Here is a 26172-nt window from a genome sequence, read left to right as displayed (position 1 = left end):
TGATCAGCTAGCTCAGGAGAGAGTCCTGATGAGGCCCTGGCCCGGGTCAGCACTTCACAGTTTACAAAGCATGCCACCACCTGTAGCAGATGATCCTTGGATCCCATTTTGTCCCCAGCATCTCCCAGGCTGTATACCCTCCCAGCAGCCAGCACCTGCATCTCTGTTGGAGGGACGCTCTCAGCCAGCTGGATTCTGCTTTACCTGCGTGGAGAGCTGGAAGTGCTTGGAAATTCTCCAGGAGCGGGGATGGGGGGTAGAGGGGAGAATTTACTTCCTCCATTGACTGGTGGTTGCAGGAGTATAAATACCCCAGCTTCCCCCCGCCCCCAAATGGGACATGCTGAGGTGTGATCTACACTGTCTCCCGTGCACCCCCACGGGATGGACACAGACTGGGACTTTGGAAGCACACTGTGCTTGGCTTCCCTCTGTTCCCTGTCCTGTTTCCACATCCTGTTCTAGCTGCTCCTAGAAAACACTTTACAGAAAGTGATTTTCACAAGAATCCTTGTCTCAGGGTCTGCTTCTGGGGAAGCCAAACCAAGACACATCATCTCCCTGTCATGTACAAGGTGAGAAGGCAGCTTGGGAAAGTGACGAGGTAGAAGAAGTAACACAGCTACCAAATGGCCCAGGCTGGGACTAGTACTTCCAACGAGGGTTTCTAACTTCTCATCCTTGTTCCTCCAAAAGAAGGACTGACACTCCAGCTCTGGCTGAGAATAGGATCTTCCCTTTCCTCTTTTTGTAGTGAATCTTCTGAACGCAGTGAATCTTCTACAAACACCTGCCTGTGTTCACATCTCCCCATACGGTGTGTCTGGGTCCCTGGGCCTTGCCTCTTCTCGTCTCTGAAGTGATTATGTTGTCTAATAGTAAAATCAGTTCAGGATTTCATGTCGGTTACATCCTAAATGCTGAGTTTGACCATAATTGCAGCAGGCATACCATAATATATTTATTTAACATACCCTGAGTTAGGACCTTTTGCATACATTTGCATGCTATTTGCATCTATTTTATTGGACTCAAAAAGAAAATAATCAACAGATGCAGCTCCTGAGACAGGCGGGTTGGCCTCTCGATACCTGGAAATGGGGCTGAGGACCACCAAGCTTGCCCAGTCCCAAGGCCTGGACTCACATCACTGGCTGAGCAGGCTCTCACCTCTGCTCTGCCTAGAGGCTTATTTGGGTAGAAGCTGAGGGTCTTATGTGGAGCCCCAGGACTCACCTTACTCAGGACTGGGGTGAGGTCCTCTGCCCAATTCTCCCTCTTACCCATATTACCCCACACCATGAGTATTATGGCCAAATCACTTCCTTCTGGTCACTGCTGTATTCCCAGGCCCTACCCCCAACCCCAGCCTTGAAAAGATGCTTAAAGCACTATTAGTCAGAAGGAGGGATGGATGGATGGTTGGAGGGATGGACGGACACGTTCTGGTTAATAAGTATTTCCAAAGCACTGTTCTGAGCCTCTCTCCCTTGCTCAAAAACCCTTCATGGCTTCCTATGAATTACAGGATAAAATCAAGGGCTTCTTTAGGCATGTAAAGCCTTACACACCTGACTTCAAACCTGTGAGTGCACAAACATTTATTGTATACTTACCGTACCAGCCTTATGACAATGATCCTGAAACCGAGGCTGGGAGAAGGAAAGGGGTGAAGTGTCTGTCTTACTTGCTGGAGTCACACAGCTTCCTCCTCCCTCCCTCGCCCCTCCCTTCCTCCCTTCCTCTCCACATCTGGTTAGCACATCCTGAGGTCCAGGCCCTGGGCCAAATACCAGGGTGGGGAGCACAGACTCAGGAATGGACAGTGGATGGGAATCACCCGGGTTCTCTGGAGGAAGGAGGGTTAATCTTTGACTGCGATTAGCCTCACAGCTGTTTCCTGTCAAAGTCCTGGCTGCACTTCACCAGATAGGCCAGCAGAGGGCAGCAGCCTCTCTGGTTACAAGTCGCAGAGCATCTCGAAGCTCCTGGCGGAACCTGTCCCCGAGAGCCCAAAGGTGTGAGCCAGGCAGGTATGTGTCCGTGTGTTTGCAAGTGTGGGAGAGTGTCCGGACATGGGATTGAGTGTACAAAGGTCAGAATGTGCATCTATGGACCTGGTTACTTCTTCAACTCTCTTACCATTCTACAAGTGTTTATTAAGTTTCTACTCTGTGCCAAGCCCTGTTCTGATGCTTGGGATTCAGCAGTGAACAAGACAGATGTGGTCCCTGCTCTCAAGAGACCAGAGCTGGGTAGAAGAGAGACCATTTAAAAGAAAGCCAACAAATTAAGTGATGTAATGGGACGATAACAATGATCTAAGGTGGGGGTCGTCTTAGTGTCCTAGGGCTACTGTAATTATCACAGACTGGATGGCTTAAAATATCAGAAATTTATTGTCTCAGAGTTCTGGAGGCTCTGAGTCCAAAATCAAGGTGTGGGCAGGGCTACGCTTCCTCTGAAGTCTGCAGGGTTCTGGCGATGGTTTGATGACCATCTATGGCATCACTCAATCTTTGCCGCCATCACATGGCCATTTCTCCTTCTGTCCACAACTCAGTCATATTGGATGACACCAGTCATATTGGATGATGGCTCTCCCCTAATCCAATTCGGCCTCATCTTAAATAATATCTTCAGTGATCCCATTTACAAATAGGAGTGCATTCATGAGACCAGGGGCTAGGAATTGAACATATCTTTTTGTAGGACATAATTCAATCCATTACAGGAATGGAGACTAATTTAGACCAGGTGGTCAGAGACAGCCTCTTGAAGGAGGTGACAGTGGAGCTAGGACCAGAAGACCAGAAGGAATCAGCCAAGCAAAGATGTGAGAGGTCCTTCCATGCAGAGGGAAGAAAGAGTGCAAAAGTCTTTGAGGAGTTTTAATTCTATTTGAAGAATAGCAAGCCCTCGGAGGTTTTTGAAAAGGGGGGGTGATGGAATGTTTAACGGATTTACAAATTGTCTAGCGGCTGGGTGGGAAATGTTTTAGAACTGGGCCAAGGTAGTTAGTGAGAAGGCAAGAGCGCATGGCGACTGGGACCAGGATGCAGAACTGGGGAGAGGAGGATGGCTTAGATACATTCTGGAGATGGGGTGGCAATGGGGGTGAGGAGAGGAAGCAAAGGCAGCTCGTGGGTTCTTGGTTTAAACGGGGCTAGAATAACAATAATGATACTCATTATGAAGATTAGAAATCCTCGTAGCATCCAGAAAAGTGGACTAATTTGTAAAGGGCCATACAGACAGAAAACAGAGGAGGTTTGTGCAATATATGATCCAGGGGCCTTTGCCCAATACCCTGAAACACAAAGGAAGCTTCACAATCCATTGTGGGTTGGCCAAGCAAGGTAGCTAAAGAAATGGGTCAGTACCCAGAGGCTCAAAGCTTCTCAGTCCATGTCCCTGAGTGTGCCCACAAGGGACTGCCTTCCAGACCCTGGCCCCACATACCATTCAGGTCCCAAGGAGCTCAAGACCTTGACACTGCACCCCTGCATTGGAGTGGGGGGTTTCCACTGAAATAACGCTCCGGACCTCAGCATCACTAGTCCTTGGGGCTTATCAGACTCACAGGACCATCTCTCTTCACCTTCTCCTTACTTTTCACTTCTCCAGCCAACCACTTTTGCAACCTGCCCAAGCCCTCTGGACCCTCCACCCTTCCCTCTCTCCAGGCGTAGCTGAGAGTTACTGCTGCTGACCCACCACCTAATCTTGGGCAAGACGCTTCACTGGGCTGAGTCTCAGCTTCTTTACCAAAGTGAGGATATGGTCCCTATTTGCTGTTTCTTGCCCAAACTAAGGACTACCTAATACTGGCTTTTCTAGTAAGTGTTAGAAGGCTGAAGGTGGGGAGGACCATATACAAATACCCCACAGATGGAAGCTTTGCTGTCCAAGGCTTCAAGGACATTCTACCAGCCCTCTCCAGTGCCCAGGCAGATCTGGGCTGGGAAAATGGCCACCTCCAGAGCTCTTGACCACCCACAGCTTATGATGATGGCTATTGCCAGGCAAGAGGCCTCAGCTCAGGCTGGAGCCCCAAGGTCAGTTGACCACCAGCTGACCTGCTATTTCTAGGCTGTGGGGGTTGCTAGTGGCCTCCTGGATTTCTCACCTCGATTTGAGCCTGGGAGACAGGAGCAGGGTAGGCCTGTGCTTTGGGACCCCATAAATTGTCATGCCTCTGGAGAGGCAGCCCCAGGAAAGCACAGAATGGGAATCCTAATCTGACATCAAGTTTGGGACCCAAGCAAGTCTGGCAGAGCTTGGCCTCTCATACCCAGACCTATTTCCTCATTCCCATCACCACTAAGAATGATGCAGGGGTTCAGGGAGGTCAAGTGACTGACCCAAGTTCACACAACAAGGAAATGGCAAAGCTAGAATTTCAGCCATGCCTGTCTCTTCCAAGATGACGGTACCAGCATTCATTTACCCTTGTGATTTGCAGATGGGATTCCTTGGAGCCTCAGGTTTCAGTGGAGGTGTCTCAGGGGCCTGGGAGGGGAGGAGAAAGAGAAGCTGAGCTCTCAAGTGGGACTCTGCTATTCCCCTCTTGCATCTATTTCATTTGGGTCTCACAAGGAAAACAGAAAGACTAAAATGTTTTCAAAAAATAGCTGGCCCATTCGATAATTGCATAAATGTGAGGCTTACAGGGGGCAGGAAATTGTCCAAGGTGCCCAGCAAGGACTAGAAGCCAAGGGCCCTGGCCCCTACCCTCTCACTGCTCCCCTGTGTCCCAGGAGGAGGATGTGAAATAGCATCTATCTAGTGCCCCAGGGGGGCTGGCTCCTTGTTAGGGACTTTGCATACACTAAGCAGCAGCTAATAAAAGTGCTAATTTGCTCCCCCCAAACCAGCACCGTAAGCATTTTTCATCCCAAACACACTACCTAGGTAACACCCAATCCTTTTGTTTTCCATTCATCTTGACACTTGGTGCTCTCAGAAGTAATCATGTTATTTATTGATTTATGTGTTAATTATCAACTTCCCCCAAGCTAGAAAGTCAGCTCCAGGGGAGCAGGGACCAGGACCAAGTCTGCACTGCTGACTGCTGTCCCCCACCACACTGGGCACAAGGCGTGACCCGCAAAATGTGCTCAGTTGCAGGAATGATGGAGTCAAAATCCTCACACCTCTAGAAGGGCACTGGTCATTTTGGCTCACCCAGTATCCATCCCTCCTTCTCAACAGTGCTCTGATTTCCTTTTGAGGAAATCCTTTAGTCCACTAAAGGATTAATGAGCCTTAATGATTTGATAAATCTCCTAAGATAAATTCTGTTTTTCTCTCTTTATATAAAATTTTATTATTATTATTAGAATGCTGACTAATGTTTGAGTGCTCTCTGGATGCCAGGTACTGTTCTAAAAACTTTACACATCTCACCTCATTTAATCTTCATAGTAAACCCAGGATAGAGATGCTCCTCCCAACCCATTCACAGAGGGCAAAAGCAAGGCTCAGAGAAAGATCAGCTTTCCGGTGGCTGCCAGGACGGGGATAGGAACCAGGGTAGGCTGGCACCGGAGGCGCCACCACGGGGAAACAGGGCACTATGGTGTCCCTTCCTTGTGCCCTGTTTCCCACCACCTTGATGCAATCAAGGGCCGGACTTGTACCTCCAATGGCCAAATGGGATTTTAGCTCTGAGTGGAATGATGCAAGAATGGAGGAATTGGTGGAGTTACCTGTCAGGTGGGCCCTGACAGGTGGCTACTATTTCTGGCTCCTGCCCGATTCCAGGCCTGGCACTCTAGTTGGCACCTCAATTCCGGGATCCCCAAGTATCTCCAAATAAATTCTCCTTTTTCACTAGTGAGCAGGGCTTGGCATCTGTTACTTGCTACCAAAGAACCTAACAGATACAAAACCAAGAGGTGAGATATCAGCTTCTGCTGTGGAAAAAAACACCCCAGGACTTAGTGTGTGAAAATTACAAGCAATTATTTCTCCAGTTCTATGGATGTCTTCTGGCTCATCTAGGACTAGTACGTCTCAGTTGGCCTCACTCTGGCAGTCGCCAGGCTGGATGGCCTGGAGTTGGGGGTGGTGCTCAGCTGGGATGGATCATGTCTGTCTCATGTGGCCTCTCATCCTCCGAGAGGCTCTTTTACAAGGTGGATTCAATTTCTAAGAGAAGCTAGAGAAGACGAGACCCAAGGCATGAGTGCTTTTCTGGCCTCTGCTTGCATCACATTTGCTATTGTCCCATTGGCCAAAGCAAGCTGCATGGCCAAGTCCAGAGTCAGGGTGGGAGAGGATCACCAGAGAGCATGGACAGAGGGAGAGCCATTTTTACCCTTTACCACTGGTGGAAAATGTTCGGGGGTGGGCGCTGCTATTGGACAGATGGAGAAACTGAGGTGCAGAAGGGGAAAGGGGCTAGCCCACTGACACACTGGGAATGACAGGCAGGGCAGGGATTTCCCAAACCCTATGGAATCTCTGGCCTCCATCCACTGTTTAAAGCCAGAGCCTGGTTTTTCTCGCGCGCTGATGTGAAACAAGCTGAGATAATAATCTCTCTTGCAATAAGGAAAATGCTACAGTGAGACATTTGTTGTGCAAAATTAGCGAGTCCCATTTCCTGTGTGGCAGGCTGACCTGGGATAATTGCCTTTACGCACAGAAAAATAAGAAAGGGACCTGAAAGCGCTTTCCACAGCCCAGAAAGGCCGTCTTCTTTAAAAAATCAATTACCTATTCCCACTTCAGCGAAAACACTTCATAGACTCATTTTACATTCTAAGTAGAAAGCTGTGCTGTCAGCTGAAATCTACCTGAAAATCTTTCGCAGGGACAGAGTGGCCAGATAGAGGTTCCCAATTACCTCGGCTATCTATCGATGTTTCAGGTGGCAGGACACAGTGGCCATCTCCATAATGAATTGCTCTTTTCATCCGAAAGAAACCTCCAAAGTGCCAAATAAGCCCCGGGTTTGGCTCCGCGCCCCACCCCCGCGAAGGCCTGGTCTGCTGTCGGTTGGGGTTTACTGCCCACCACCCCCGACTTAATGGTCATATAGGAAAGGCATTGCAGAAACTGTCTTCCTCCTGCGAGCACAGGCAGCAGACAGACCCAAGTTCAAGTCCTTGTTCAGCTGCTTTCTAATTGTGGGAAAACGGCCGATGACTCACCAGCTCTTGGCCTTGGTTTTTCTCATCTGTGGAACAGGGACAGTAACGGTGCATTCCTGCGTAGGGGGCGGCAGCATCCTGAAGGAGCTGTCCCTAGAGCAGAGCTGGGTGCCAAGGCAAGGGTGACGGAGTTCACACCGCCACGTGCCTCTGAGGACCCGCTGGCCTCTGCCTCCCCACACACCTGCGTGGTGGGCTCCAGAATGCGGCTGCCTGGGCCCAAATCCGGGCTCCACCGCTCACCAGCTGGGTGAGTTTAGGCAAGTCCCTCAACTTCTCGTTAGCACAGTGGGCTTCCCCCTGGTGCTGACCTCAGAGGGTGGATGTGAAGTATCAGCTAATGTGGATCAAGTGCTGAGAATGGCCTGTGGTGTCTTTGCCATCAGGGGATGGAGTAGTGGAGGAGAAGGGGAGGCAAGTTCAGTTTTCAAGCTGTTGCATTTGAAGGGCTCTTGGGACATCAGAATGAAGATTTGGGCATGTTCAGATGAAGAGGCACACGTGTATCTAAGTCAGGGAATGCTACCAACCTTGTGGGGCGGGGGATGGTATCAGAAGCATCTTTTCTCAAAGGAAAGTCCTGTGTGTATTCAGAACTGCTGGGGTACAGGGTGAGCACTGGCCTTGGCCATTACTTTTTGTAAGGGACAGCTTTGAGAAGTGAGTGGTGACCCTCCGAGCCTGTGCCAAGACAAAGGCACACAGCCCATTGGCCACGATGACCCCAGGGAGCCCAGTCCTCCATGTGTAAACTGAGGACTGGAATGACCATCTTGCAGGGGTGTTGTGGAGATTGGAGAGCTCTCCTGCATGCAAGGCATCACCCAGAGAAGGTGCTAGGGATCAGCAGCTACTGTCATTGCATCTTGTCATCCTGACACCTCCCCGCCACCTCCACTCTCCCACGTCCAACCTATCACCAATCTTCCTTCAGAATCTATACAGACCAGCCACTTCTCACACTTTCACCTCTACTGGCCTGGCCCATGTACTACCACCCCTACCAGGGTTATGGCAATGGACCCCTGACCCACTTCCCTGCTTCTACAACATCGCCCCACCAAATCTATTCCTAACATGGAAACCAAAGGACCCTTAAGAAATGGAAGCCAGATGCTGTCACTGTGCTCAAGATCTTCCAAACAGCCCCATCTCATTCTGTGGAAAAGCCCACCAGGCCCTGCATGCTCCAATGCCTTCTGTTGCATCTCCTTTCTTTGCTTCCTCCCACTCAGGGCTTCTGCACCTGCTCTTCCTTCCTCTCAGCTTTCTGGTCACTGCTCAGATGTCACCTTTGCAGGGAAGCCTACTCTGACCACCCTGACCTTTATCCCATTACCCTAATTTCTCTTTCTTCAAAGAGCTCACTGCCTGATATATATTTCTATTTGCTTGGTTTTATTTGAATCCCTGCACTGGGCTCTGAATGCATAAATGGATCAGAATCCCCAGCGACTGGCATGGGTTTGGCTGAGAGAAGGCCCTCGGTGACTGTGTAATAATGATGGTGACCACGTGGTGAACTCTGAGGAGTCTGGCCCCTGACATGCATGCTTCCCCATGACACTGTGAGATAAGTTACCAGTAGGTCCCCTGGTTTACAGAGGAGGACGCCAAGGCTGGCACAAGCCACATGGCCTGCCCTGGGTCACTGTGAGTAAGGGAAGGCTGGAGGCTCTGGGTTGCACCTATTGAGGTAGCTCAGGCAGTGAGTGAGCTCAGTGGGCAAATAGACAGTAACCCTCAAGGGAGCCTCTGGAGCTTTGGGTGTGTGTGGGCAAGAAGACAGGTGGGGCTTGGCTTCCCAGGGTCACCTGGGTCATACCAGGCCTGAGCTCCACCCAGGCCTCGAGCAATTGTACAGCTCTTTCTTTTAGAGCCAGTGGGCTGGGAGAATGGGTGGTGGGCCCTGTCAGCACGATTAGGGAGCACAAAGCTGAAGGGCTGGCAGCGTGGGATGTGACCCAGGGAAGCTTCTCCCGGCGAACATAGACTAAAGCCCTGCCTGCCCCTCTCACCCCCAGCCAGTGCCAGGTTATGTAACGTGTTGAAGCTGCGAGTGGAATCCATCCAACCCTCTGCGAACCCTGCCTACACCCCAGGAAATGAGTCTCGGGAGACAGACTGAGCTGGCTCACCAACCCCTGGCCTGACCAGCACACGCACATGTATGCACACCTGCTGGGGTCCAAGGGAGAGCAGAAACCCAGCTTTGGAGCCATTCACTCACCCAGTCTTTATGGGGCACCTACCCGACAGCAGGCACTATTGTAAGAGCTGGGAATCAGCCATGAGCAAGGCGGGCAGAAGTGACCACCCTCGAGGACCATAGACGGCATGTTATATGTAGCTACGTGCTCAAGAGGAAATGAAAATGAAGCCAGCAAGGAAGACAGGAGGAGAGGGAGAGAGTAGGGCATCTCAGCACAGTGGACAAGATCAAAGCTCTGGGGTGGGTGTGTGTGGGCCCAGGGTGGCCGCAAAATAACACAAAAATGGGTGGGTGGGGCTGGCACAGCATGAGGGAGGGAGAAGGAAAGTAGTCACGCCAGGGTGGTGGCAGTGGCGGACCACAGAGGGCCTTATATGCTGTGGTCAGGACTTGAGCATTTACCCTCAGCGAGATGGATGCCGTTGTTGCAGGTTTTGAGCAAAACAGATCTGAGGGTTAATTGGGTCCTGCAAATCCAGCAGTGCATGGGTGAAGATGCTGGCTTCCATCCTCCAGCTCTGCAGATGGAGCTGGTACCTCCACGTCTCCAGCAGCCACTGTGGCGAATAAATAGGACACCTGCTGCCTGCCCCATTGTGCTACTTCTCCATGTTTTCTCCTTTCCCCGGCCACTGTGCCCCACTCCAGGTGGCTTTGTGAGAAGGGGCCCTGGAGGGGGACCCAGGCAGGCAGATGGTTGCTGAGAGGAGGGAAATCTTTTTGAAAGACCAGTCCAGTTGTCTTATAGGATGTTCCTCATTTGTGTGAAATGGATTGTCCCCTCCTCATTAGATTCAGATTAAACATTTGGGCAATAACACTTCCTGGTGAGGTTGCATCCTGCCTGTTAAATTACATAAGGAGGGGCATCATGTCTGTTTGTCTCATCACTGGAGATACTAAATTTGATCACTTGATTATGGTGGTTCTAATAGATCTCTTTATTTGTAAAGGTGATCCTCCTCTTCGTAAATAAGTCATCTGTGTAATGATATTTGAGACTGTGTGGATAGCCTGTTCCCAGAAGTTGTCACCCAGAGATGTTAGCAGGCATTAATATCCTTGCCTGAAATGATTTTTGCATTGGTGGCTGCAAAATGGAGATTTTTCTAATTCTATTATCCTTTCTACATTCTTCTGTAAAGAAAAGTTTTCCTTTGCTTCTGCTCTCATATTCTGTAGATATTCATAGATTATTCATTATTATTACTCAATGTATTAAAAACCCATTATCATCATGGTTCTTTTTGATGCTCCAATTCTCCAAGTTTGGCCTGTGGACGTCCTTTCAACCTGGTTTTTTTTTTTAAGGGAGTTTCAGTGAACAATAATTTACATACAATAAACTGTACATATTTAATAAGTTTTGACACATGTGTGCATCATGAAATCATCATCACAATCAAGGTACTGAACCCAAAATTTCCTCTTGTGTCTTTGGCGCTCCCCTCACAGTTCTCCCTTCTCTCCTCTCCCAAAGCAATCATTTGATCTGCTTTCAGTCGCTACAGATGTTTGCATTTTCCAGAATTTTATATAAATGGAATCATACAATATGTATTCTTTTGTGCCTGGCTCCTTTCACTCAGCATAATTATTTTGAGATTCATCCATGTTTTGTGTGTATCAATAGCTCTTTACTTTTTAAATGTTGCACAGCATTCCATTGTATGGCTATATCAAAAACGTTTAGTCCACCCAGCTCTTGATGGACATTTGGGTTGTTTCCAAGTAAACAAATAAGATTGCTGTGAACATTCATGCAAGTCTTTGCAAGGACATGTATTTCCTTTTCTTTGGGGTAAATTCCTAGGAGTGGAATGACTGGATCAAATGGCAGGTGTATGTTAATTTTTAAGAAACTGCCAAAGTGTTTCCAAAGTGTTATACCATTTTACATTCCTACCAGCAGCGTATGAGAGCGTATGTTCAGCGTATGGTCAGTCTTTTAAATTCTAAGCCATTCTAATAGGTGGCACCTCATTGGGGTTCTCACTGCATTTCTTTAATGCATCAGGGGCTTGCTCCTGGAAACTGGGCCTGTGGTGGGCAGCGTGCCCACAAGCTGCCATCTTTGTGCTTATTTGCCATATGTTTATCTCCTCTAGTGATATGTCTGTTAAAATCTTTTGCCATTCTTAAATTTCGTTGTTTATTTTCCTATTGCTGAGTTTTTAGAGTTCTTTATATATTCTGGATCCAAGTTCTTTATCTGATGTATGCTTTGTAAAGATTCTCCCAGTCTGTGACTTATCTTTTCATTGTCTTAAGAGCATTTTCTGAAGAGCAGAGTTTGTAAATTTTGATGTATTTCAATTTGTCTATTTGTTCTTTTACAAATTATGCTTTTGGTGTTGTACCTAAGAAATCTTTGCCTAATCCAAGGTGACAAAAAATTTCCCCTATCTTTTCTTCTAGAAGTTTTAGTATTTTATTTATTTATTTTTAACATGGGCAGGCACCGGGAATCAAACCCGGGTCCTTGGGCAAGGCAGGCAAGCACTCTTACCTGCTGAGCCACCGTGGCCTGCCCAAGTTTTAGTATTTTAGATTACATGGTTAGGTCTATGATCCATTAAATTTTTTTTTTATTGTGGCAACATAAACACAACATAACTTTTCTCATCATACTACTTTCAGGATACCATTCAGTGGTATTAATTACATTCACAATATTGTGCTACCCTCACCCCATCCATTACCAATACTTTGCCATCACCTCAAACAGAAACTCTGTGTGTACCTGTTAAGTTTTAACTCATCCCTCATCCCCTCCCCCAGTAACCTGTAGTATACTTTCCAGCTCTATGAATCTGTGTACTCTAACTTTTTCACATAAGAGGAATCAAAACATATTGATCCTTTTGTATCTGGCTTATTTCACTCAACATGATGTCTTCAAGGCTCATCCATGTTATAGCATATAAAAGGAACTTCCTTCCTTTTTACAGCTGGATATTATGATTCACTTTGATTTAACTTTTGTATATGGAATAAAGTATAGATTGAGTGGATGGAAGTTCTTTTTTTTTAATATATGGATATCCAGTTGCTCCAACACCATTTTTAAAAAAGGGCCCTTCTTTCTCCACAGAATTGCCTTTATACCTTTATCAAAAATCAGTTGTTCTAATATGAGTAGGTCTATCTCAGGACTTTCTATTTTCTGTTCCATTGATCTATTCATCTATATTTATGCCAGTATCATGCTCTGTTGATTACTGTTGCTTTTTAATAATCCTTGATAGCTTTGTTCTTTTTCAGAATTGTTGTGACTCTTCCAGGTCCTTTGTATTTCCACGTGAATTTTGGAATCAGCTTGTCAAGTTCTACAACAAGTCCCCTCCTGGGATTTTGATTGGGAATGCACTGAACACATAGATAATTCATGAAGAACTGTCATCTTAACAATGTTGAGTTTTCCAACCCAAGATCAAAGTGTCTCTTTTCATTTATTTATTCTTTCTTAATTCCTCTCAGCCATGTTTGGTAGTTTTTGCTCGGAAAGGGAGCAGGCATCCAGCAACGAGTGGCATGGGCATGCAGTGGAAGTCTGGGCACTGGCAGGGGCCGGAGGCCTTTAGAGACCCTGGGCTGCACATGGGCTTATGGAGGAAGCAGCAGATCTGGGTGTACCCTCCAGTTCATGGGCAACTGTGCGCAGACCATGCAGGGGCTTTGGTTTCAAGAGGGTTGCAGAAAGGTTACTGCCAGGCTGAGAGATCGCATTCTGGACCTGGGGCTGCGGTAGGCATCCACCACGGACTCCCTCACCCGCACTGGAAATTGCAGGAAGCCTCTTCCTGCATTGTCCTTTCAGCATCCTTTGAGCTTCAAGTTGTGCTCACTTTAGAAGAGAAATGCTTAAAGAAATTCTGCTGCTTGTCATACTGAACACATATTGAAGGAGCATTCAGAGCTGAGAGGCAGTAAATTAATAACTGATACAGATGGACAGAGCTTACTATTTGAACCTGTCTCTGAAGTTGGTTGAAATGTGGGTGGGAAGGTCTCAAGAACAGGATAGTGGTGGGAGTGAGGTCAAAGGAGTAGCTCTGGGAAGCAAGTTGGGGCCTTAAGAGCTGAGAACTGGCTGGCTCTGGATGAGAGCAACTGGCTCAAGTCTGCAGCCATCCATTGCTAATCATCTTTTGTTCCCAGATTACTGCTCATTTTTGATGACCAGGAAAATAAAGCCCTGCTTTTCTGTGCTGGAATTGGGTAGTCTCCTCTCCTACAACCTGTCCACAGCTGTGGCCTAGCTGCCTGACAGATGCATCCCGGTGACAGAGCTAGGACCAGACTCCAAGTCTTTTAGCTCTTCAGATCCATCTTGCCTGAAGCAAAAACTCTTAGGATGTGTTTTCATATATCCCACACCTATCCCTTGGACTCTGCGTAGCCTGTTTCAGTATTTTCATCTGTAACACAGAGCCTGGCACACAGTAGGGGCTCAGGAAACAGTCCCATGAGGGAAAACAGGTCCAGAAGAATTTCACCTGCATGAATCATCACCATGTCTAGCGGACCAGGTGCTCAGCAGATGCTCAAGGCAGATAGAAAGAAAGGAAAATAGGGATCAAGCAGCTCTGTTGGTCCAGTGAAGGCACCCAGATGTGGACATGACTAAACTCTAGCCAATGAGATGTGGAAGTGTTGTGTGGGACTTCAGGGAAGGTTCCTTAAAAGGGGTGGGGGAGGGGGTAGAGGGAGAGACCAGCTCTCTTCCTTCCTCCCTCTTTGCTGCTACCTGGAATGAGGATGAATGCCTGAAGCTCCAACAGCCATCCTGGACCAAGAGGTGACTGCTGAAGATGGTGGAGGCTCGATGGCTCCATGTCACTGTATTGAGTACCCATACCTCCAGACTTCTTTTTTATGAGGGAGAAACCAATACATTTCTTGTTTAAACTTTTGCTATTTGGGGTTTCCTGTTTGTGCAGCGGTACCTAATCCTCACAGACAAAGATGCAGTTATTATCCCCAGTTTCCATACGAGGAAACTGAATCTCTAAGATGCAGAGCCATTTGACTTGAATCCTGCAGAGCCTGTGTGTGGAACCACTGAAGTACAGGTGCCTCCCAGCACGATGCTGAGGGCACATATTAGGCTCTGGGTAAACGCTAGCTGGAGGGTAGCCAGGCTCCGCCAACATGGGAACCAGGTATGTGAGTGTGTTTTGGCAGTGTCCGTGGCCTGCTGGCTTGGGGAGCTGCTCTCTGTGTACTCACAACATTCGAGTTGTCTGGATCTGGGCCCTGCAGCATTTTGGCAGGGGACCCAGACCAAGGATATTAAATTCCTCATATTCTGGTCTGCCCTCAAGGAACCAATAGACCAAGCACAGGCAATTACTGGAGGCTTTTTCAAGGGGAAGTGATTCCAGGCCCATGTGAAACAGGATGGACAACTAAAGCTCTCTGGAAGGGAATTAGTGTCTTAGAATTGCAAAGATGACCTTGTTCAGCATCTTTCAAGGTGGGTTCCAAAGCATTTCACTCAAAATCCAAGTATCAGGAGATGTTAACAGGTGTTCAGTGAAGAAGCACGGTGATCTGAGAAGCTTGGGAAATGCAACGAAAAAAGTGCACTGGGGCCACTCCAGGAGGGAATAAGGATATAGCATTCCTTTTTCAACACTCTTTGAATTTGGAACCCCTTCTTTGAGTATCTCATAGAATGTTTTATCCCTTTTAAAAAATGTTATCAGTAGATACCATTTATGGATAATGTACTGCATGCCAGGTACTCTGCTATGTATTATATATGCATTGTCTCATTAATTTTCAGAAAAAGTCAGTGGAGTGGATACTGGTATTGTTGCCATTTTATAGGTGAGAAAACAGGGAGGCAAAGTCACAAGCTTGTAAGCAGCAAAGCAGTAATTCAGACTTTCTTATTTCAGAATTCACTAGACTATTAAGCTAGAGAGAGGAGAGAGCTTGCTGTACCCCATACTGGCAGGAGGCAATTGCTGGACCTGGATTCAGGTTTCTTGGCTTCTACTGCAATTGCCTTTTCTTCATACTTTGCTGCCTCTAGATTCAAGATCAGATGGTGGGTGATATCCATTTCCCTAAACTGTAATGCCCTCCCACATACCCAGAGCTGTAGCTAGTCGCCAACTCTGGGCCTGGTTCTTGCTCCATCCCAACATGCTGGATGAGCTGTCACCATCTCTCTGGGCCTGACACATGGACTAATCCTTGAGAAGGACCAAGAGTCGTGGGGCATGCTGCCCACCATAGGCCCAGCACAAGGAAATAAGTCCATGACTGTTCTGGGTATGTGGGTTTTATGTCTTTAAATGGTTGAAGAAAAACAAAAAGAATATTTTGTGACACTTTGGTGAAAATTATATGAAATTCAAATTCGATTGCCCTTAAACTTTTATTGGGTAATAGCCACCTGCATCTGTTTACAATGACTATGGCTGCTTGTGTACTACAACGGCAGAGTTGAGTAGTTGTGACAGAGATACTAGGGCCTTTATTTTTTTTTTGGTCCTTTACTGGAAAAGTTTGCTGACCCTGTTCTACATTAAAGAAATCAAAGCCCATTAGTATCATTAACCACATCTGGTGATTCCTTCTTAAGCAGCTTGTTCCATTCTCACGGCTCAGGGGTGGACAGATGCAGACTATGAATAAGCCTCAGGAACAGAGAGAAGTTGCAGGCCAGATAGAGGAGGGTGGGCCAGGTACAGGAGTCCTGGATTCTTGTGCCCACTCTACCCGCTGTTCTGTAGGCTCTGGATCAAGTTCCTTCCACTGGGAGCATCTGTTTATTTACTCAGTAAGCATGTAACGAATGCCTACTACACGTTTATATATATTATACAGAATATATAGTTTCCTGCGGGTGATAAGCATTATGTAGAAACATAAGGCATGTCAAGGAGATGGAGCAGTAGTGGGGAGGTATTTCTTTAAATGAGGGAGCCAACAAAGATCTCTCAGTGACATAAGAGACCCGGATGAAGCTATGTTGTAACACATTCAGGTAGAGGGTACAGTTAGAGCCCAAAGCCTGAGACGCAAATGTCCTCTGTGCTTGAGGATGAGCAGTAAGGCCAAGGTAGCTGGAGGGGAGAGCCTGAAGGGGTGCAAGTCGGTCTGAGAAGCAGGAGGTAGATGGAGAACCTTACAGGCCAAGGGAAGGGGTCTGGATAATATTGAGTGCAACAAAAGCCAACAGTTTTGAGACTATTCTCATGATTTAAAAGGAAGTCTATTGTGTGAGGAGAGGGACTCAAGGCCAAAGGATATCCTTTGACCTCAGGGTGGGACATGATGAGGCAAAGACCTCCTGGGAGGCAAGGAGATGCTACAACTCTCCAAGTCAAGAGGAAGCACTAAAAAAGGCTGAGGGGCTGCACCACGGCCTGGACACAGGCAAGGGCTCAGGTCAGGCAGCAGTTTGGAGGAGTATGGTCACTTGGCCCTCATGTTCTACAGGCCTCCCCTGTGCCCTCTGGGTTTTCCATGGCCCAGGGTCCCTGATGCTTCCTTCTCTCAGAGCACAGCAGGCTATGATGATATATCTATCTTCCAGGAGTCCTTCTCCCTCTGGACGAGGAGCTTCTTGTTGGCAGGTGGGGGAGCCGGTAGAGAAGAAACCAAGGAGGACCCCTTCCCTTGGCCTGTAAGGTTCTCCATCTACCTCCTGCTTCTCAGACCGACTTGCACCCCTTCAGGCTCTCCCCTCCAGCTGCCTTGGCCTTACTGCTCATCCTCAAGCACAGAGGACTTTTGCGTCTCAGGCTTTGGGCTCTAACTGTACCCTCTACCTAGAATGTGTTACTACATAGCTTCATCCGGGTCTCTTACTTCAAGGAGGACCCAGAAGTCACTGCTACCGGAGTGAACACTGGCCTGGCTTAAGTACACCTGACCCTTCCATGCAGACTATAACCCACTGCAGTCAGGTCTGAGTGACTCACCTCTTAGTGTAGAACTGGGTGCTCAGCAGACCTTTGTGTGAGCAGGAGGTCTCACATTCCTCATCACCCAGGCCCAAACACAAAAACTGAGGGATCCTCAAAGCCCCTTCATTTCTGATGCCTGCCCAAACTCCATGGTCCCTAGGACACAGATGGCACCAAAGGAGTCCCCACCATGTGTTCTGCACAATTCTTTAGTTCTTCTAACCGTCTAAGTAAGTATTTACTACTTTGTAGATGGAAAAATGGAGTCAGAAAGGTGATATGTCTTAAGGTCAAAGAGATAGTAAATGGGCAAGCAAATGTGTTAACTCTGGTAGGCAGACACCTAACATGTGCCTACTCAGTCAGTGACTGAATCAAGCATCTGAAACATCTGTTTGACATCCTTCAACTGCCATTATTATTACAGTGGTGTAGAAACCTATAATTGAAAACTTATAATCACTTCATACCCACTAGGATGGCTATAATAGAAGGGACAGACAGTAACAAGTGTTGGAATGGGTGTTGACAAACTAGAACTCTTTCACATTGCTGGTGGGAATGTTAAATAGTACAGCTGCTTTGGAAAACAGTCTGCAATTCTTCAAAAGATTAAACATGGTGTTAGCAAGCATATCACTCAACAATTCCACTCCTAGGCATATACGTAGAGAGAATTAAAAATCTATGTCCACACAAAAACTTGCACATCAATGTTCACAGCAACACTGGTATTAACTGAAAGCTGGAAACAACTCGAATGTCCATTAACTGATAAATGGATAAACAAAATATGGCATAGCCATACAGTGAAATACTATTCATCAATAAAAAGCAATGAAGCACTGATATATGCCATGAGATGGATAAGTCTTGAAAACATTATGCAGGTGAAAGAAGCTAGACATAAAAAGCCACATACTATATTAGATGAAATGTCTAGAATAGTAAGATCCATACAGACAGAAAGTAGATTAGTAGTTGCCAAGGGCTGGGAGGGGGTGGGGGACAGGGAATGACTGCTAATGGGTCTGGATTTCTTTTTAAGGTGATAAAAATATTCTGGTATTACTGGTGATGGTTGTACAACTCTGAATCGACTAGAAACCACCGCATTGTATGTTTCAAAAGGATGAAACTTATCTCAATAAAGTTATTTTGAAAAGAAAATGTGTGCATTGTCCTTCAAGCTTCAGGTCATAGTCCAGTGTGGGCACATAAGTATCTTCCCTGCAAGGAGGTGCTTCAACACCAGCAGCCGCAGAACACCAAATCCTGGGCCTAGAATGCAGCTTGTTCACTATCAGGTTAGGCAGGATGCCACAGTGACTTCTGCCTTATCTTTTCCTTGAACTCCACATTCCAAAGTCCTGACTCTCCTCCTGTAGGAGTTTTATTATTACTGGGTTCCCCAGGTCTCCTCAGGAAAAGGACCCTGAGTGGTGGGCTCCATGTAACACATCAACCCTGACTTGACTGATAAGCAAAGCTGCAGTGCCAGGAAAGTCAAGCTTAAGAATCCAGATTTCAGGGCAGCCCCAGCCATGTCCCTTTTGGAAAAGGAAACAATAGAACCATTTGAGACCTTATGTGTCAGACCCAATATTATTTATTTAACCTTCAACTGCTCTGAAGGTAGCTACCGTCATCGCCATTTAAAAAGAAGAAATGGAGGTTCTGGGAGACTAAGTTACTTGACCCAGCTGGCCAGCAGCAGCAGTTTTTCTCAGGGGCACCAAGCATTCACCCAGTGATCCTGATTTCTCTGGGCTTCAATCTTCCCGTTAGGAGTGGAGCACCCACCACACCTACTATACAGAATGGTCGAGGCTATCCGAAGTGCCTGGAACACAAATAGGCCTTCCTTATAAATGCCAGTCCCCATTCTTCATGGAACATGAGTTTAGTGGGCCCAGAGTGGGAGATGGGCTCTATGCCACCTTCTCATTCTCAACCCAACCACTATGGTTTGGCTTGATTAGACCCCTAAGCTCTCAGGCCACAGATGCTACCAACTCAGTCTGTACTGCTCACCTCCAGCCTTCTGCTCTGACAGGGCCTGGCTCTTCAAGTCAGCGCCTATTAGTGTGGTTCCGAAACCTTGTCTTCTCTTTATATTAAAAATATCTAGAGGATAGAACTTGCAGGATCGCAGTGCTGGGGTTGAAAGGGCCTCAGAGGTTCTCTGAAGGAGTGACTCCAAACTTCTTAGACCTGGATCCCTTTGAGGAGCACACCAGGCCTGATTTGGATTTCTGCTTTCCTAAGTACGAGATTTTTTCATGTCCAAGGGCCTGTTTCCTCAGGTGTGAAATAGGAATGCCAGCTGAAAGACTGAAGGCCATTTCTCCTGTGAGCACAGGGGCTGATGAGGTAGCTGAGCACCTTCCCCTCACCCCTCTCCCCCAACCTCCACGCGGACTGGAGTGCTGTGGCATGTGCTGTTTGTCCCTCCTGAACAGGTGCCAACAAAACCACAAAACACCCATTTTCAAATCACATATGGCTTCTTTGACCCCATCAAATAACTTTATTCACACAAACGTCCCTTAATTTACAAAGCCTCAGTCATTCATACACATTAAGGGGATCCACAGTGTTTAAGGAACTTAAATATAATGTATCATACCAACCCAAGTAAACCAAGTACAAAAAATATTCATATAAAGTTGTTCACACATAGGTCCTAGATTACCAGCTTCTGTGCAAAAAAAAAAAAAAAACAGAAAAAGAAAAATAGATTTAACTAGCATTTGAAACTAACTCTGTGCCTGGGTTAAAACTCCTCACACCCTAACTCTGTCCCACGTGAGTGTTAAGCCACTGAATCAGACTCTGCTGCTCTACCACAAAGAGTCCACTGGGCACAAAAGACTTCTCTAATGTTCCTAAATCAAACTCCCTTCCTCTTGTGGCCTCCCTCCTACTACTCCTGCAGTCTTAGGGGCCTTGAGTGACCGGTGGCCATGTCAGTGCTCAGGAGCTGCTTCTGCCAGGTGCTAGGGAGGCTGATGGCAGTGGATTAATATCTTGATAATGGCCAACCCTAATGTCACACCTACTGGCTACTCTTTGGAGGAGGCATCTCTGCAGATATGCGCCCCACCACCCCACTCCATTACCCCTGGCTCTCAAAGCCTTGGTGGGGCAGGATTCTGATCCTGTGTTGTACTAAATACTGTGCTACAACGTAGAATGGGAGATTGGCAGATGTAACACCTCTAGGCCTCAACTTCCCCACACCCAGTGGCCTGAAGAACTGAGCAATGCAAGCGTGGCTGCTCTGAGGTTGTCAACTCCTACGAGACTCCCAGTATCTGAGTCTGTCTGGGAACTGCCAGACAGGCCTAGGAAGGGAAACAAGTCAAGAGAGTGATAATCCAGGAGACCCACTTACAGTAAAAGCCATCAGTGCCCCCCAGGTTGGGGAGGAGGAAGGATGTATGAGCAAAAACAAAGGTGGAAGGTGCACTTGGTGGGCAGGGCTGGAAGCTTAGGCAGAGCAAGGTGAGGGCAGTTAGGGTCCCTCCTTAAGTGGCAGAAGCCAAAATCCTGCTTTTCCAGCCTCCAAAAGATATCCTGAAGTTAAAACCCAGACATCTATTCTACTAAGATCTGTCTTCTAAAAAAGTAAATAGCCAAGACAGATTCCACAATGCCAGCTCCTTCCTTTTAGAAAGAAACTCAAGCAAAAGTAATAAATTTATTGCTCCAAACACTAGTTTTCTAGCAGATGACCGATATGCCAAGGGGTAGAGAATCTTAGAGGAAGGGAATGATAGTGGTAAGGAATGTCCAGGGGCAAGAAGGCTGCGACAAAGGTGGTGAGTAGTCCTTAGCACCACAGGGTCAGCGAGCAGAGGCTGTGAAGTATGCCCCTGCCCTTCGCATCTCTGCCTTCATTCACTCAGGGGCCACCACCGGCAGCCCCATAAAGAAGGCTCCACCCTGTCCAAAGGGTCGAACTTTAGTTTACAGTACATCCATCTCCAACTAGCACTGGGCACGTTTCTCCTCCAGCTGTAAACAAGGTATTTCTTAAGTAAACATTTAATACACTCCCTCAGAAAGGCAGCCATTGAGGGGCAAACCACATCTGGGTGGGAAGAAAGAATTCCCATTCTCCTATCTTAATGTCTCTGGGATGAAAGGAAGCTAAGGCCCACAACCTTGGCCCCCAATGCCCACAGGTCAGATGGAGCCAGTTTTAAATGAATAGGCTAGAAGTAACAGGCAGGGGGCCTGCTGGGTGTTAAGAGGCAGACAGCACACCTGTCAGAAGTTGTTCTGTTCTAGGCTAAAGCTGCTAGTGAGTGCCCTGGTGGTGGGACCCCAGGAAGGTATGGGGTAGGGGGTGAGGGGGTAATCCTTCCCAAGTGGCTATCTGCAAGTGGGAGAGTGAGAGTGTAAGTGACAGACAGACACAGATAGGGAGAAAGAGGCCACACATTTCCAGCTGAGCCAGGAAGTCTGGGCAGGGCAGGGCAATGGTCTAAGGCACTATGATCCATCCTGCTAATTCCTCTCAAACTGATGCCAAGAACTTCCCTCCACCAGGCCATCCTTTCCACAGAGCCAAGATGACAACAACTGACTGAGGTTTAAAGGTTTGGAAACTTCTAGGACTAGAACAGGCCCAACAAACTTGGTGGCATGGAGATGATGAACTGCAGAGCTGCTGGTAGGCCTAAGTCCTTGGTGGAAAGGCCAAAGAAGCAGGAAGAGGCAGGGAACAAGACAACGACCCACAATGGGAATAAGTGAAAGAGGTCAAGAAAGACTATAGGTGCCACCTGGGGCCAACCCCAAGGCTCGTCCACTGATTGCAGGCAGAACCAGCATTTACCTGGGGCTGACTTTCTCCCAGTTGGCTGGGAGGGGAGGGAAGGAAAAGAGAAGAGGGAGAGACAGGCACTTGGGCTAAAGAGTCGGCCCTCATTTGAACTAGGGAAGGAGGTACCACCACCAAACAAGAACTGGCTGGTCATCCAGGGACATGAAGGTGCATGAGGCTGCCCCCCTCACCCCAAAGGTACAGACATCCTGTGCCATACAGAGAATACTGTGACACCTAGAAAAACAACAAAAGAGGAGCACTGAAGCTCCTAGAGCTTATTTGGACAGAGATTAAGAGACCTGGGGAGGGCAGAAGAAAAAGGTAAGCTAAAAGGTAAATAACTTGTTAGGTTTAAGCCCTCATTAGGGATTTTAGAGCATGGGGCTGCAGCCAGAGAGTTGGGGGTGCTGAGTTTGGGGACTGTTTTTCCCATGTGCTCATGTACAGAGACAGCTGCCCCCAAGGGAAGACATAGTGGTAGGGCAGAAGAGGAACCTGCACTGCAATTAGGGAACACCACTATTTCAATTCTCCCAGTAGTAACTCTCAGAGTACACTCAGGAGGCTGCCCAAGAAATCAGAGAATAAGAGATGAGACAGGCACACTGGAGTTCAGCCAAAGAAGGGAAGGGCCTGGCTACCACCTGCAGTCTTGCTGGGTACTGCAAACCACAGCCAACAGCCTGCCTGTGAGAAGGAAGAAAGCTTGGTATTTGAGGGGTTTGAGAGAAAGTCTAAATGAACATGGGGCAACAGAGTGCCAAGACTGGCCTGCTGGTGTGCTGGCCTCCCCCAAATTAAACTCCCAGGGCCAAAGGACTGCTGCTTTCAGGGGAAAGACCCCCTTGGTCACAAGTCAAGTTAAATGTCCTCCCATTCTCTCCCCTATCAATCCTATGCTCAGTTTAGGTAAAACTCAAAAAAAAAAAAAAAAAAACCAAAGAAAAATTCCTCTCCCCTTCCCCAGAGACCCTTTCCTTTTTGGCCCTAATGGGGTAAAAAACCTTCAGAGTTGCCAAAGTAGTGTCCAGACAGAGAGGGAAATCGCAGGAACATTTCCCCTTCTCCTTGCACAGGGAGCGGATACTCAGACAGAGAGAAGAAGCCTGAGGAGGGAGACCTCCCTTAGGGAGGCGGCACAGACAGACACTGGTAGTGGGGTCGAAGTGGTTGTGGCTGGGGAAGCTTGAAGGCGGCAAGTCCAGAAATGGGAACCAAAGAGCTGCAGGGGTTCTACTCAGTCACACCAGAAACCTCACTGCTCTTGGCAAGTCTGTTCTTTCCTCATCAGACACCTCCACACTGAGGGCAGGCACCTAACAGTAAGGGATATGGCGCTTGACATTATGTCTACAGGCTGAGACCTTGGGCCCTAGCACAAGGGCACACCCTTCTCTGCACGGAGGTGGTGGTGGCCGCCTTTTCAGGACACCCTGTTATTATGGCCAACGGTCATAACTGTATCTTAAAGATTGGGCAGTCTCTGTGACAACTTGGGTGGGCCCATCTAGAAGGAAGGCAATCCAAGAGGCAGTCAGTGACGGCGCTGACTTCACAAGCTGTAGCAGATGTCCATGGAAGACTCAGCTGTGTCCCAGGCAGAGATTTGGCACAAGTTGTTTCCTGGGTATCTTCCTCAGGGGAGGAAGAACATTTAGAGAAAGGCAGATTTGTAGAGCTGGGGTGGGGAGGTCACATGACTGCCAAGGAAGTGGGAGGTGATCACCCTCCACTCTCCTCCCCTCTGAGTTCCCAGTTATCAAGGACAGAGGAGGGAACTGACCCCACCACTGTGAAGTCCTGGTTGTGGCCTGTGGCTGCCAACAACTTAAAGGAAACAAACCCTGCAGTTTAGACCTTCTCTCTTGAGCTCTCCTGGCCTTCTTCCAGGTGGTTCTTCACCTCTGAGCATTTCGACAGTTCCTGCATTGGGTTGGGGATAGCCCAGAGGCCTCCTTATGTTTTTATGTCCCATTCTGGGAGAAATCCCCTAATTCTCTCTGGAGGGATAGGGCATCTCTAGGGAGGTGAGGTGTTATATTTAAGATAATAGGCAGAACTGAGAGATGTATAAAAAAAGAGGACAAAAGGAACGTGAAGGACAAAAACAAAAAAGCTCCCCAATTCCTTATAAAAATTAAAATATAAAATTCATATATATGCTTTGTCCATATTGAATTTCTTTAAAGAAATTGTTGCCTGTCCATAGCATAGTTTCCTGCTCTTCTGAAGTCTCAATTGGTTAAAAAAAAAAAAGGGCATGGGTGGGGGTAGAGACCAGAAAGATAAAAAAGTAAAAATATAAGACAAAAAAAAAAAAAAAAAAAAAAAAATTAAGCAAAATAAAAGAAGGGGGCAAAACCCAAACAAAAGCTTCACATTGCCGGAGATCCAGCTGTCGGGAGATCGTCAACCAGACAAGCCACCACCTGTACCCTCTGTCATCCTCTGTGCGAGACATGATGAGCCTTTGGGTCCCGAGAGATCAACCTGGAAGACAGAAGGCAGGGAGGAGTGGACATTGGGGTCAGCAGGCTTGGGCGTCTCCAAGCTTCCAGTTCTCTCTCAGAATACTGGACCAAACCCAGATGAAATCAGAAGCTGTGTGGGTGTTGAGGGTGGGGTGGTGGCAGTGGAACAAGGAGTTTTCTAAGTACTTTATGTGGCTTTAATCTAGCTTCACTACAACCACTCTGATCCAGAGGCACATTATTCTTCATTTTCCAGATAAGGAAGCCAAGGCTAATTTACCTACCTGCCTAAGGTCACACCACTAAGGGGTAGACCTTGGCTGGGAGTCCAAGCATGACAAATCCAATCACGAAGCCCAACCCTCTCTAGCACTGTCCTGTACTGTCAGGACAAAGACGTCATCAACCCTGCCTGGTCTGTCCCCACAGCCCTTGCTAGCCTTAGTTCCACTCATATTTCCCTCCCCACCCTCCAGGACTAATTGTGCTATATTCAAACTTCACAACAACGCTCTCAAGGTTTATTCATTCTGTTTTTAGAGACAAGAAAGTAAAATACCTCAGAGATGTCATACCAGGGCCTCCAAGAACCTGAACCAGGCTACCTGAAAAGGTCTCAGGAGGAACCAACTCACCCAGGGGCTATGCCAGACCCAAAGCAAGGTTTCTAAGAGTCATCTGCTTGGTCCCACTGTACCAAATTGCAATCCACCGCCATGGTTAAGACTGCGGGCTCAAGAGCAAGAATCCATGGCAAACAAGAGCTGCCACTGGACCGCAGGCAAATTTATGTCCTCTGTTCCTTGATCTCACCTCTGTACCTAACTCACAGGCTATTACTTGGACTAAATAAACTAGTACAGATAAAAATTTAAACTAGTGCGTGGTCATTTTATTATTAGCAATTATTTGAGAATTATCTCGGTACAAGGTCCTCAGGAATGAGACAAGATGCCTGCCCTTCAGGGACTTTATTGAGAGGCCTAGAATACAAGAGCCAATGACTGGCTTTGAGTCAGTCCCTTCTCTATTCAGTCTTCTGAGTCTGAGCCACCGAATCAGAGCTAAGGATACCCGTCCTAGGCAGTATGGAGCCATACAGAGCAGCAATGTTCCATTCTGGCCACACATGGGAATCAGCTGAGTTTTACAATGTCTGGTCCCACCCCAAAAGAAGGGAATCTGACAAGTCTTTTACTTTGTGCTTAAAATCCCACCATTAATATTAATGCTTTGTAAGAAGCTACTAAAAGCCTTTATCATCACCATCATCCCAGTCTCAGATGAACCAGGGGCCTAGGGAAGAGGATTCAATGGGAAAGGCCCACCATCCTGGAGACCTTGACTGAATCACAAAGACCAGCTGATATCCAAACAGCATTCCTCTCCCTAACCCTAGAGACCCTGGCCCTCAGAGCACTGGCTTCACATTTCATTGCTTCCAGCACTGATACAGATCAAGAAAAGGAATTGTTCTCCAGAAAAAGTCCAAGTAAAGCTGCTACAAGCGAAAATGGGGCCACAAGAAGACTTGGGATCAAGACTGACTACTATACTAGTCTTG

At 47.4% G+C, this 26172-nt stretch overlaps 1 protein-coding gene across 2 annotated transcripts in view; it reads right to left on the bottom strand.

Moving 5' to 3' along the window:
• Nucleotides 1-2580: 2580 nt before the first annotated feature.
• Nucleotides 2581-26172, bottom strand: part of STK35 (serine/threonine kinase 35) — a 59141-nt gene continuing 35549 nt past the window's right edge. The window contains exon 4 of one of the 2 annotated variants that reach the window (XM_077112294.1): nucleotides 2581-4512. The gene's annotated coding sequence lies outside the window, so the exon portion shown is untranslated. Of the gene's footprint in view, nucleotides 4513-23064; nucleotides 24628-26172 lie in introns of those variants that run through there. The other variant, XM_077112293.1, reaches the window with a different exon arrangement.

The sequence above is a fragment of the Tamandua tetradactyla genome, chromosome 1, assembly GCF_023851605.1.
Source record: "Tamandua tetradactyla isolate mTamTet1 chromosome 1, mTamTet1.pri, whole genome shotgun sequence".
Lineage (NCBI taxonomy): Eukaryota > Metazoa > Chordata > Mammalia > Pilosa > Myrmecophagidae > Tamandua > Tamandua tetradactyla.
This window is presented reverse-complemented; position numbering and strand designations above follow the sequence as displayed.